This window comes from Crocuta crocuta, unplaced genomic scaffold (assembly GCF_008692635.1).
Source record: "Crocuta crocuta isolate KB4526 unplaced genomic scaffold, BGI_CrCroc_1.0 scaffold145, whole genome shotgun sequence".
NCBI classification, from domain to species: domain Eukaryota; kingdom Metazoa; phylum Chordata; class Mammalia; order Carnivora; family Hyaenidae; genus Crocuta; species Crocuta crocuta.
Window position 1 is genome coordinate 2,940,793 of NW_027530857.1, and position 12,873 is coordinate 2,953,665.

The window sequence follows — 12,873 nt, forward strand, 5'->3', positions numbered from 1 at the left end:
CTATTTGACAGTACAGCAGCTTTACAGAAAAATGTATAAATGACATTCTAAATTGTTGAAAAAATTACATCACTGTGTAGCCTTGTTAATTCCATCAATGGAATCTTGTTTTGCACATAGCGCAATCTTAATATTTACTTATCATTTGATATTTATAGGTTCATTTAAAGTCCATAAAATGAAGAACCACAGCAGTTGTTGGTTACATGACTGGTACGTACCAGGCACTGTGTGGAGTTCTTCGCAGGTTTTATTCCATGTAATTCCCTCAACCCAAAAGAGCCATCACCAGAGTCTCCGTGTTAAAGGGGAGTGCATGAAGCTTTAATATAGGAATCAGCACGTCCATGGGCAGCAAAGCTACATGACGGCCGAGCGGGGATGTGAACACCAGACTGGCTACTCCAAAGCCCTTTCTCAGTTTTACAGACTAGTAGCGTAGCTCTCTTTCATAGATTAGGTTCTGGAATACTACTCCCACCATCATTTATTTAAAAAAAAAAAAGAAAAAAAGAAAAAAGGCAGGGAATTTGCATTCTTTGACTTTTAATCCGAGAAAAGCACTCATCCTGAGTGGTAGCAAGGGCTGTAGGTTTGGAACCTTGTCTGGTATCAGCCGACAAGGGCAGGTTATTAAAGATGTGAGCACTTTTGTTCTTTTCAGTGAAGAGAAGGATGAAGTCTACCTCAACATGGTTGGGCAGCCTAAATCTTAGACTCCGTAACTGTTGGCTTTCTCCCCTCTCTTAGCCAGTTTTTCACTGTCAACTATGGATAATAAACCCTATCATACCACTNAAAAATCTGTGTTTCTGACATTAGCACTTTTCATGGAGTCCTAAAAGAAATGATGAATTATCACTTAATTCACATTGAGGAGTTTCTATTTAAGTCTGAACTTGGTTATTTCATAAAGCAAATGATCCTGACTCATCTGTTTTTCAACTCTGAATTTTCTGTTTGGCTTGGCTTTGGTTTGGTTTTGACTCCTCCGTTTCCACAAGTCTTTATTAAGTACCCATTAAGTGCTCAGGCCAATGGGGAATAAAAGCTTTTGAAAATAGGATTCTTACCCCTGAGAAAGATAGACTATATAGTGGGGTTTTCTTCAAGTGGGCACACAGAAGATGTGTGGACTGGCCAGCAGGTCCAGAGTGGTGGGGCTGGGGAGTGAGGTGGCCTTATTAAATACTGGCAGAAGGTAGTTCCTCTATGGTAAATGCACAGACATGTACCTTGACTGTGTTGATGGTTGCTTGAGAAATAGGCACCTCCCCCCCAAAAAGAATACGTAAAAGAATTGGTAAAAGCCCAACTAATAAGGTTTCTGAGGGGCACCAGGGTGGCTCAGTCGGTTGAGTGTCCGACTTCAGCTCAGGTCGTGATCTCGCAGTTCGTGGGTTCGGGCCCCATGTCGGGCTCTGTGCTGACAGCTAGTTCAGAGTCTGGAGCCTGTTTCAGATTCTGTGTCTCCCTCTCTCTCTGACCCTCCCCTGCTCACGTGGTCTCTCTCTCTCTCTCTCTCAGAAATAAATAATAAAACATTAAAAAAAAAAATAAGGTTTCTGAGTTAATGGTGGTGTACCAATGTCAATTTCAGGTTTTGACAACATACTAAGGTTAAAAAAGATATTGTGACTGGGAGGAGTGGAGTGAAGAGGACATGAGAATTGTATTATTTTAAGTAAGTTCTTCGGCTCCATCTATCCCAATAAAACAAACTTACACACACACACACACACACACACACACACACACCCCTATGACGAAGTTTCCTCTAAACAGATATAGAAACAGATCGAATATGTATGGTTAAGTATAAAACAGGAAGGGATTACACAATGCATAGAATATGCTACCTTTTGTGTAAGAGCAGGAAGTATAGAATGGATACTCCGATTTCCTCGTTGAGCAGCAGAAAGGACTATGGAAGGGCCATATAGGAAACTAAAAATAGTGGTTTCCGTGGGGGCTGAAAGAGAGGAACTTGGTCGATGAGGCTCAAACATGGAAAATTTTGTGTTTGAGGGGTTTTGAACCATGCAAAGATAACACTATTCAAAACAAACAAACAACATGAAAAGGATAGTAACCTAATAAATGATAGCATCAGTGTAGAAATCTGTAGGTCAGGTTCTTTACTGAATGGTTACATGCAGGATTTTTAATCCCCAAGACAAAGGCCAAAGTGATGGAGGTCTCCACAAAGGATAAAGCCAAAACTCTAAGGGTAGTTTCAAAATCTTTTGCCAAAAATCCATGGTTTTTGCCCTTTAATCAACTCCTTACTTAGGGATTTGGAGAACACACCTTGCTTACCTCAATATCCTTGTATGTGGTTTTTCCTCTACCTCTACCTGAGAGGACTCACCCCCTCACCCTACTTTGCCTTGACAGCTGCTACTCAACCTTAAAAACCAAGCTCGTGCCCAGTTAACTTTCCTTAACAGCATGAGGAATTCTCCTATCTTACCTCTATCTCAAACTAATGATTTCTTAATGGTCTTTAAATCCCTAGCATCTAGCAAACCTCCTGGCAACTAGGAGCCTTGCTCCTAGAATGTTCCTTTGGCTCCAAAGGATTCTTCAATCCTCACCAAGAGCATTCAGAGAAATAGGACCTCATTAAGTGGACCCATTCACTTGCTAACAGGTCTAAATGAGGATTCCTGGCTATTTTAGAATAAAAGTAGCTACAAGTACTTTTGAGAACACCAGGATCTTAAGGGGAAGATCTCCAATTTAACTGGACCTAAGTAGATATTGCTTACAAGCTCTAATACCAAGTTTCTGAGTGAAGTTTATTCTTAATACTTCTGGTAAATTCTTTACAAAATTTAAGTTCCTCGAGCAGTAGTAATACCTTTTATAAAAATATATTCAATTTTTTTTTTAATTCCTAACCATAGCCTTTCTGAATTTCCTTTCCCAGGAAATGTGTTTATCTTTAAAGGGAGAAATAAAAGGAGATGGTGTTCGGAAGAAAGCTTGGGCCTTTGGTGCTGACCTAAACTACTTAGTGATCATTTAATATGGCATGGGTTTCTAGCTAGACACACAGAACCAACTTTCAAGTGTGTTCTCAAAAAGATAAACGGTTAAGTGCCAGGTCAATATGGTATAGTGGTCAAAGATATACCATCTGAAATCAGATGCCCAAGTTCAAGTCTTGGCTCTGACAATTCCTAACGGTGTCCTTGGTCAAGCGATGGCCATCTCATTTTCCTACAATTATCAGATTATCCTGGTATCAAACACATTAGGATATGGGGAAGATGAAATAAATCACAGCACAAAGAAAGAGCTTAGAAAAAGCTTACCATACCAAGGATTGAATGAACATTCATTAATAATAATATCCTAACTCTAAATATAGTACATTCAAGGGGCACCTGGGTGGCTCAGTCATTTGAGCTTCCTGCTTCGACTCAGGTCATCATTTCATAGTTCGTGGGTTTGAGCCCCGTGTTGGGCTCTGTGCTGACAGCTCAGAGCCTGGAGCCTGCTTCGGAATCTGGGTCTCCCTCTCTCTTTCTGCCTCTCCCTCGCTCATACTCCATCTCAGTCTCAAAAATAAACATACACTAAGAAAAATTTAAATATGGTACATGCCCAGTGAATACTAGCTACAAGGAGATTCTGTCTAGTTAACAGTAAGCTATCTGAAAGAATCATCACCTCAAGACTGTTCTAGAAGATAGAACATTGAAAACACCAACAATGTGAGAAGATGTATTTGAGTGGTATGTGCTGTTACACTATTTCCAAGAGATAAACCTCACTCTCTGTGCTGACAGCTCAGATCCTGGAGACCGGTTAGGATTCTGTGTCTCCCTCCCCCTCTACCCCTCCCCCAATCACACACCGTCTCTCTCAAAAATAAACATTGGTAAGTTTTCTCTTAATAAAAAATAATTTTCATTAACCAGAGAATGTTAATTTGGGAAGTCACTGTAGTTTTTCATGCAAGATTTCTTAAGATTCTAAAACACAGATTTTTATAGTAAGTCAGACTTTGTTTTAAAGAAAAGTGAATCCAATGGGTTTTTAATTGAGAAAGTGGATCATCAGGTCTAGTCAGTTGTGTTCTAAAAAAATGTTCAATGTCATGTGTTCATCTCCCCCCTTATGCCTTTGGGGATCTTCATAACCCATACCCAACATGAATTCTCAGTATGCTACGTAAGAGCCTTTGTTATGAACAACATGCAGGTCACCTAACCAGTATCAAAGCCAGTATTTGGTATCCTAAATAACTGGAAAAAGACACTTCCCATGGGGTAGCAGTTCAAAACTATTGATCCTCAAACAGGTATTTGTAGATCCATGTTCTTACTAGGAAGATTTACCAGGATTCACAGCCAAAGCGTGGAAGAACCCCATTCATGCTATTGATAAATGAATGGATCAACAAAATGGTCTATGTAGAATATGGTCTTAGAAAGAAAATTCTGACATTCCACAACATGGACGAACCTGGAGAACATTATGCTAAAGGTCATAAACCAGCCGTGCACGCGTGCACATGCACGTGCACACAAATACTGTATGAGTCCATTGATCAAATACCTCCAATAGCTACATTCCTAAAAAAAAAAAAAAAAGTAGAATGGTCATCACTAGAGCCTGAGGGGAAGGAAGAATGGGAAGTGAGCATTTAATGGGTCTGATTGCAGTCTGGGAAGAAAAGTTGTACAGATGGATTATCAGGATAGTTGCACAAAAATTGTATACCCAATATATCCCCCACAGCTAGAATGGAAGTTTTAGGTTTTACCACAAAACAATTTTTCAGTACCTACAACACATTCAAAAGAAAAGTGAGCAGTCATCAAGGACCTTCAGCTAAAGAAACAACACATCTAGGGAATTTTGAGCAAGAGAGACCCTAAGGCGCTATGAATACAACCTTAATTCCCTTTAATTAAAAAAAAAATTAACTAAATACTTCCCCTTAGTATGAAAATTAATCTTCCCCCCAAATTAAAGGGATACCATCTTCAAACTCCACTCATATTCCGAGTGTGGACACGTTCGCTGTAATATGGAGGCGATCTTCAGCAGAGCAGCAGCATCAAGAACTACAGGTCCAAAGCTACCATCTCAAAATTGAACTTGAGCCACCCAGAATCTTTACTGTCCAATCAATGCCTAATAAAGTTCAGGTAGGTTAATCCCACTAAGATCTAACATGGTCATCCTTCTAAATGGAAACACATTTAATTAGGTCATAGGAACCTACGAAGAGGTAGCCTGCTTCTCCCACTTCAGGATCCATTTCTGAACATGGACAGGATCTCAACATGGATAGGAAGGACTATTTGCATCTGGAATTTGGTCTTTCTCTCTTGACCTTTCCCCAGCAGCCTTACTTACGGAAATTGATAGTACCTACCTACCAAGGAGCTTTTGAGCAGAGAGTAGCTCTCTAGAAGTAAGGAAAAGAAGACCCTTTCCTCCATCACTACCTTATCCCTCGTGACACCCCTTCAGTGACAGAAGCTTTTGAGAAGGAATCCTTCTGCAAAGGCAACGTGCTACATGTCCGACCATCCATGAGGTCTCAAGCACTGAAAAGCTAACTGGGCAAATTGTCTTTGTCCCTAGAGAAGAGTAGGAATATCCATTATAAATCTCATCTCTGGATTGAAGAACAGAAAGCGATTTTGTGGGAAGATGGGACAGGTTGGTGGGAAAGCTGTAGGGGTTTTGACGAAGCAGAACATTTTCCTCAACCAGGTGACAAATGGTCACTTTTGTAGGACACAGAAAATAGAAGGTAATGGGACCCACAATTGTATTTGGGGACTGCTAGAAACATGAATGATCAAAATCCGGTCACGGGAACCCTCTAGCCCATGTGTAACTTAATTCACGTGTCTGCATGAAACATTAGGTCTACTTGGTAGAGTCAACCTCTCGGCCTTGGTGTATTCATTTGATTTAGTGCGATCCGGAAGGATAAACAAAAGGTTTGAATTTCAATTATTTTTCTGATTTTTCAAAAGATTTTATTTCATTCAGATTAGAAGTTTTGCTAGAATTAAAAACAAGTGGCCTTTGAGGATGGGGTATTTCTGGCAAGAGATTTGCATATCAACAAAAAACATTTTGTAATCACACAACTCCTATTGTGATCACACAAAGAAAAAATAGCTTTCATTTTGCTTAGTGAGGAAAAAAATTTATTTTTCAAAGGTCTAAGAATCGGAAATCCTCAAGACGAACACCTGGACCCGCTGTCACGCGGAGGAGTCCACGGCACAGCCGGGGCAATATATAAATGTGCTTTTCCTAAAAGGCACGTCGCACAGTCAACCGTAACCAATCAGGTTTTAAACGTCTACTGTCAATTAAGAATAAATTCCTGAATGATTAATTTCCCCCAATTTCGGAAAATGAAATCGGGTCTTATTTCGGCCCCGTCTGCCATCAGCAGGGAGAAAGAACGAGCAGGAAATAAAACACCCATGGGCATGAAGAAAAGCTTGCCTCCTCCCCGTATTTTTTTATTGGAAAAATAAAATTTGTTTTCCAGTAAGATATTTCATTTAAAAAAAAAATCTGTTTGTACTCAAAGCTAGAGTTCTATTTATTTTGAAATGAGGCACAGGAAGCCTCCCAAGTGCAACTCAGATTTACATCTGGCTAATCCTCCAAATGTGACCAAGTTCATGCTGTGTACTTCGGAGTTCTGGGATTTTTGGACACCACGTGTGAGAGATAGTGAAGTAACTACTGCTAGGCGCAGCAAGCCAGCCGAGGAGATCTCGGGAAGCAAGCGGGAAGAGATCTTGCAAGTCAATTTCTAATCGCACTTGCCAGAAACTTGGGGGGGAGGGGAAAAGTCCTGCCAAGAAAAATCAGTGGTAGAACTCGTTTCCCTTCTTCCATGGGATATTTCAACACTCAACCAACAAAGACAGCTCCGTTTTTCCTTTCCGCGACTTCACGACCGCAAGGAAGGTTCTGGGCTCACTGATGGCCTCAGAAACCTTAAAATGGCCCACGCTGTGCAACAGGAGGGTCTCCGAGTTCCTTTCCTGGATCAAGCTCTACTTACAAGACAGGGAGCTTGCCAAGGGGACAGGGCAGGGGTCCCTCACGTGACACAGCAACACACGGCCTCCCCACCCCCAGACACCCACAGGGCAGGAGACAAACCATCATCAACTCTCGTGATCTAGAACTGCCCTCAGCTGAAAACAAAACAGAACTTAAGAACCACAGTTTGCAAGGCGCATGGGGGGCTCAGTCCGTTAAGCATCCGACTCTTGATCTCAGCTACCATCACGTTCTCAAGGATTCGCAGGTTAGAGCCCCGCTGGCGGCTGGCGGCGCAGAGCCTGCTTGGGGTGCTCTTGCTCTCCCTCCCTCTCGCTCTGCCCTTCCCCCACTCACGCTCTCCCTCTCAAAATGAATAAACTTAAAAAACGAAAAAGAAACCCAGCTTGAAAAGCACCTACTCATTTAAAAGGGAAGATCCCAGACAGGAGCCTCTTTTAATGTATTTCCATCTTCTTACCTCAGCCCCAAACCCAACCAATTACTGGTTCTGAATCACAGTCACAAGGAGTGTCACCTGGAAAGCGCTTAGGCCCGGCTGAGGCCAATCTCATCCCCTACCCACCACCCATTCCCAACTCCACTGAACCTGAACTTTTCTTGAGGTCAGGCCAGTTGACTAGCCTCTCAGGTGATTCCCCTGTGGAGCCAGCAGGTGAGAACCCCAGCTTTTAGAACTGCGTGGGTTTTTTTTTTTAACGTTTTATTAGTTTTTGAAAGAGACAGCAGGAGTGGGAAGAGGCAGAGAGAGGGTGGGATACAGAATCGAAGCAGGCACCACAAAGCCCCATGTGGGGCTCGAACTCACAAACCACCAGATCGTGACCTGAGACGCCGACTGAGCCACCCAGGCGCCCCCAGAGAACTGCACTCTTTTAAAGAGGAGGTTCCCTCTCTACCATACACACTCAGAAGTTCTCTCGAAGGTCACTCAGTCTGTCCTGGGCATTGCCTCCGTGGCCACGGTCACGCAGGCTTCCCGAGGGGACAGGGCGCGCTCTCGGGCCAGAGCTGGAAGCGGCCTTAGTTCAGGCCTCGGGCAGCAATGAGAGGCCTAGACTCCAAGGCGGTAATTACAGAACAAAAACTCCCATTTCCCTCTACTTACACAACACTCCTGCCACCAAAGCGCGCGTTTTTTCCACCCCGAACAATTCTCCAGATCCCCGTGCACAGGGCGAGAGGCAACCACGGTTCATTCCATTCCGACGCTGCCCAAAGTGGCAGAGCCCACGGGTCAGGGGCCCCGTCCCACAGGACTACGCCCACCTCAAACGCCAAATCCAAGTCCACGTAACCACCAGCTCTAGAAATCGGGGGTTCCCAAAACTCCTTCCTTTCTCAAGTTCCCTAACGTCCTAGCACCGATCGCAAAACTCAGGAAAACAGCTTACTTACCAGATTACAGGTTTATTAGGAAGACTACGACTCTGGAGCAGCCGCAGATGCCCAGGGCGGGCCCCCTCGGCCCGCCGGGTTCCCAGTACCTTCACTGGCCCAAGCCCCAAGCTCGCCAAACCCCTTCTTATATAGGCTTAATGAACGAAAAGCTTGGCCCCTGGGGCTTAACTCAACCTCCAGCCCCTCTCGCCTCCCCGGAGGTCAGGGGGCGGAGCCTGTAAGTACCAATCCTCTAAACACTCGTGGTTCCCCTGGCAACCGGCCCCCATAATTAGAGGCTTTCCACCAGCCGCCTTATTAACATAAACTCAGGTGTGGTTGAAAGGGGCTCGTTTTGAATAACAAAACTTATCGCTCCAGGGCGGTTTCAAGGGCTGTGGACAATAACCAAATATTATAACAAAAGATGCTTCTGTTCGGTTTAGGAAATTACAGAGGGTTTAGGAGCTCTGGCCTGAAGCCAGGGACGAAGACCAAACTATAGACTAACTATAGACCAAACCATCACAGAGACCCAGGTGTAAGTGCCTCGTGTGTATTTTGAGCATCTCAGGATAGTTGCTGCGTTAAACACAAAGACAAACATGAGATGCGGTTTGTGGAGACTTTAACACTGTGGTTTTCCCGAGACCATTACTTCCCCTAACGCTGCCGTGCACTTGCGTCGCCTAGAGAAGGGCTCCACCCCAGATCTCCGAATGGGCCCCTCTAGGGTAGGGTCCGCTATTCCCGCGTCTCCACGTTCCCAGATGCAGCGAGTGCAGGTCGCCTCAGGGCCACACCTTGAGAACACTCGCTCCAGACCAAAGTGGCGGCTCCGAATATACAAAACACCAAACAGGGATGGGGGTGGGGGGGGGTCGCCAATTTTATTAAGATATCATCAACATACAGCACTGTTTACATTTAAAGAAAATAACATAATGACTTAACGTTCACTGAAATGTTTACCACGATGAGTTATCATCCATCATCTCAGGTACAAAAAGGAAAAAAAAAGAAAAAAAGGGGGGAAAAATGTTTTTTCCTTGTGATGAGAACTCTTGGAATCTAGTCTCCCAACAACTTTCAAACACACCGTTTGGAGGTGGTAACCACGGTCATCACGTTGAACCCGACACCTCTGAGATTTGTTTTTATAGTATCTGTACAATAGGAATACTGAACACACTGGCTCTCTGATGTAAAAGAATGTTGTTGACTATTGTTTTAGGTGTGAAAACAGTATTATGTCCATGTTTTAAAAAAAAACAGAGTTCTTATCTTTAAGACATGTGCATTGGAAAAGTTTTTTAAGTTTATTTATTGAGAGAGAGAGAGAAAGAGAAAGTGTGTGCAAGCAGGTTAGGGCAGAGAGAGAAAATCCCAAGCAGGCTCTACAGAGCTCGATGTGTGTCTTGATCTTACAAACCATGAGATCATGGCCTGAGCTACAATCAAGATTCGGACGCTTTACCCACCAAGCCACCCAGGTGCCCCACACATTGAAGAAGTTCTTAAAACACTACAGATAGTTGACATCTGCCTTGTACCTAAACTCTATCCTCATGAGCAAACCCTTATCCTGAAGGCAGGCTTTACCATTCTTGTGCACGTTTTCTAGCATTACAACATGCATGCAGGAATTCATACAAATAAAACCGAAAACATAACGGAATAACAGCAAAGATAAGATACAAAAATAAATACACGCCCAAGGAGAACACCCGGGGAAATGGCGGCCGTCGGAGCCTTCAGGGGAGCCCGGGAAAGACCAAGCACAAAGAACCGTAACCCCAAAGGCAATCACCACGACCCTTTACCTGGGAATCTTCCCCATCCGAAGTCTCTTACCTGAAGGCGCTGGGTGCCAACGCTTCAGCAGTCATCTGAGGGTACTAGAAAAGAAAAGGAAACTGAGTCAAAAGTTGGAAGGGTAAACAGAAGGATACAGCAGAGTGACATTTCAGTACACATCTCGGTCTACCTGGAAGGTTTCTAGAGGAACATTTGAGAGGCTGATTCTTTATTAAACTCGTTAGAATGGCATTGGACTTCTCTGGAACCATCACGCCAGGCACGCCCCACAGAGGGCTAGGCCCTCCTTCTATGTGGAGTAAAAGCTAGAAGCACTCAATACGCTGGTTTTAGCACCCACTCTGCTATTCCTATTATAAGGCACTGTCAACACATCACTCCCCCTTTCTGGAGCTAGACTTCATCATCTGAAAAAGGAAGGGGGTTAGACATCCATGATGACTAGCAAAGCTAACAGTGCGTCACCACACGTGAAAAACTCCTGGCCCTGGGATGTCATCAGAAGCAAAGAGAGAAAGCCAACTCAAATACATACGCTAGACCCTATTCGACAGCTGATTTCATGTAACCTCTAAAGCCATTTTCGTAAGGCTGTCTCGAGAGCAGCAGAAAAGACAGAGAGAGAGACTGTGGCTGAGAATGGGCAGTAACTGGACCAAGGTCATAGGACAGCAGTAGCAGAGCCATAGATCAAAGCCACTAGCTGGCCAACCCCAGAAGGAAGTTCTTCCTGCTACACCACGGGCGGGCCACGGAGCGCCACCCGTTGCGGGCAGAGTCATACCCAAGCCCCAGTGAACCCTGACTCTGGAAACTAAAAGACGTGCAAGATTATATATGTCAAGGGTTAAGTCTATTTTCTGTGCCCAGACTTGTCTTTTTTAAAAATCTGACATTTTGTAAAAATGTATTTGATTATAAAAATAATTGCCCAGTAACACGTCCAGCAAAATTAGCTTACAAACATTCCCATTTTTGTTATAAAAAAAAATTTTACATTTTCCTTTCTCAAATATTCTTCATTTTAAACAAAACAGCACAGCTTATAACAGTAGGTTATATCTGTATACAAGGAAGAAGCTTGGAGGTTTTTTCCCTCCCTTAAAATTTTTAGAGGCTACACCCCCAAAATTATTTATGTTCTAAGTGCCTGGTTCCAAAAGTAAAGTTACTGGCAAGTCATAAAAGATTTCACTATTTCACAGAGCGGCTCCCTTTTTAAAAAAAATAATAATCTAGAGATTGGAAAGAGACCACATTGCTATTCGTCCAAGGCAGCAAACCAGCTTCAGTGGGTGAATGCACCGCATAAAGCAACCGTCTGGCTCTCTAGGGCTCAAGGTCGTTTTTCACCCCATCTAGGGATTCACATAAATGGCTACACACATTCGTCCATTGACTCAGGTGGCCAGACAACCTATTGGACAGGTCAGTGGTCTGATGGGGACGCCGCTTCTCCGCTCCCTCCAGGCTGACAATAATTCAGCACCATCAACCTCCCCCATTAGGTACAATTAATTTTATGAAACGGAGAAAATAAGCTTGGATAAGGAAAACGGCTGACACATGCTTCGCACAGTGGAAAATACCAACTGTGCACACACCACCAGCTCTCCAGAGCTCCCACTGACCTCGAGGTGCTAATGAGGGAGTTCTACAAAGACTGCATTAAAAAGTATCCTACGTTTAGCCGGCCCTGACCCCCATCCAAACTCTTCTCGCCCGCCACAGCGGGAGCGCCTCACTAATTGGAATGTGCAGGGCACGTGGCCAGAAAGACGTTGCACGAGCTCACACCAGCAGAGCGTCCTCAGCGACACACGCGCACACGCCACTCAGATCTGTGCTTTTTAGAAAACCTAGATGTGCACCATCGAGGTGGGTTTAAAAATCGCAGTGCATGGTGGTGTGGTTTTAAAAAAAAAAAAATACAGGTGGAAATGGTGTTTGTAAGCACAGATTTTCCCCGTAAGACTGGAGGTATTGACCAGACTCAGAAACAACAAAGGTCCGTGCTGAAAAGGGACCTTCTAATCACATGAGCTTGTAGTTCTAAAGGAAGATGGTCGCTCTGAATTTCCCTTTATACATAGCAACCTCAAAAAAAATTCCCCATTTTCTTAGTACATCTTTATGTAGGCAAGACTGCGTGCCTTTGAAGCCTCAACACAAAATAAACAAGACTCTTTACAAGTCCTGTCTGACCACCCAGGGAGAATCAGATCGTACTTTTTCTCCAGTAGGCCACCCCAGGCTACCGCGAATAAAAAGCCGAGGGAGAGACTCCTCTTGTAACCGGGGTGTATTTTTCTAGCGTAGTTATTACACTGTTTTAATCTAAATATTATGGTATATTTTTCACGAGCAAAGCCAAGGGAGATCTAATTATTCACTTACTGAATAGAAGAAGTTTTGCAATAGCAGGAAACAGGTTAACATCAAGAGAACAGCAGAGAAGGGGGAAGATCAAGGAGTTTTCTTCTCAAAATCCCAGGAATTTTTAAAGTGCTGAATGGCAGTGCGGGGGGCCTGGGGACTAGAGGTTCCTGGAGGAAACTGCTCGGGGCCTGACTGCAGGAGGCCTCAGAGGAGGGAGTTTCTGGGTAGCGC

The 12,873-nt window shown here is 43.8% G+C and overlaps 1 long non-coding RNA gene across 1 annotated transcript in view; it reads right to left on the minus strand.

Annotated features, from left to right (window-relative positions):
* Positions 1 to 10,345, minus strand: part of LOC144235970 (uncharacterized) — a 459,372-nt gene extending 449,027 nt beyond the window's left edge. Inside the window, exon 1 of the long non-coding RNA XR_013336378.1 lies at positions 10,300 to 10,345. This is a non-coding gene — a long non-coding RNA (uncharacterized LOC144235970). The remainder of the gene's footprint in view (positions 1 to 10,299) is intronic.
* Between the last annotated feature and the right edge of the window lie 2,528 nt (positions 10,346 to 12,873).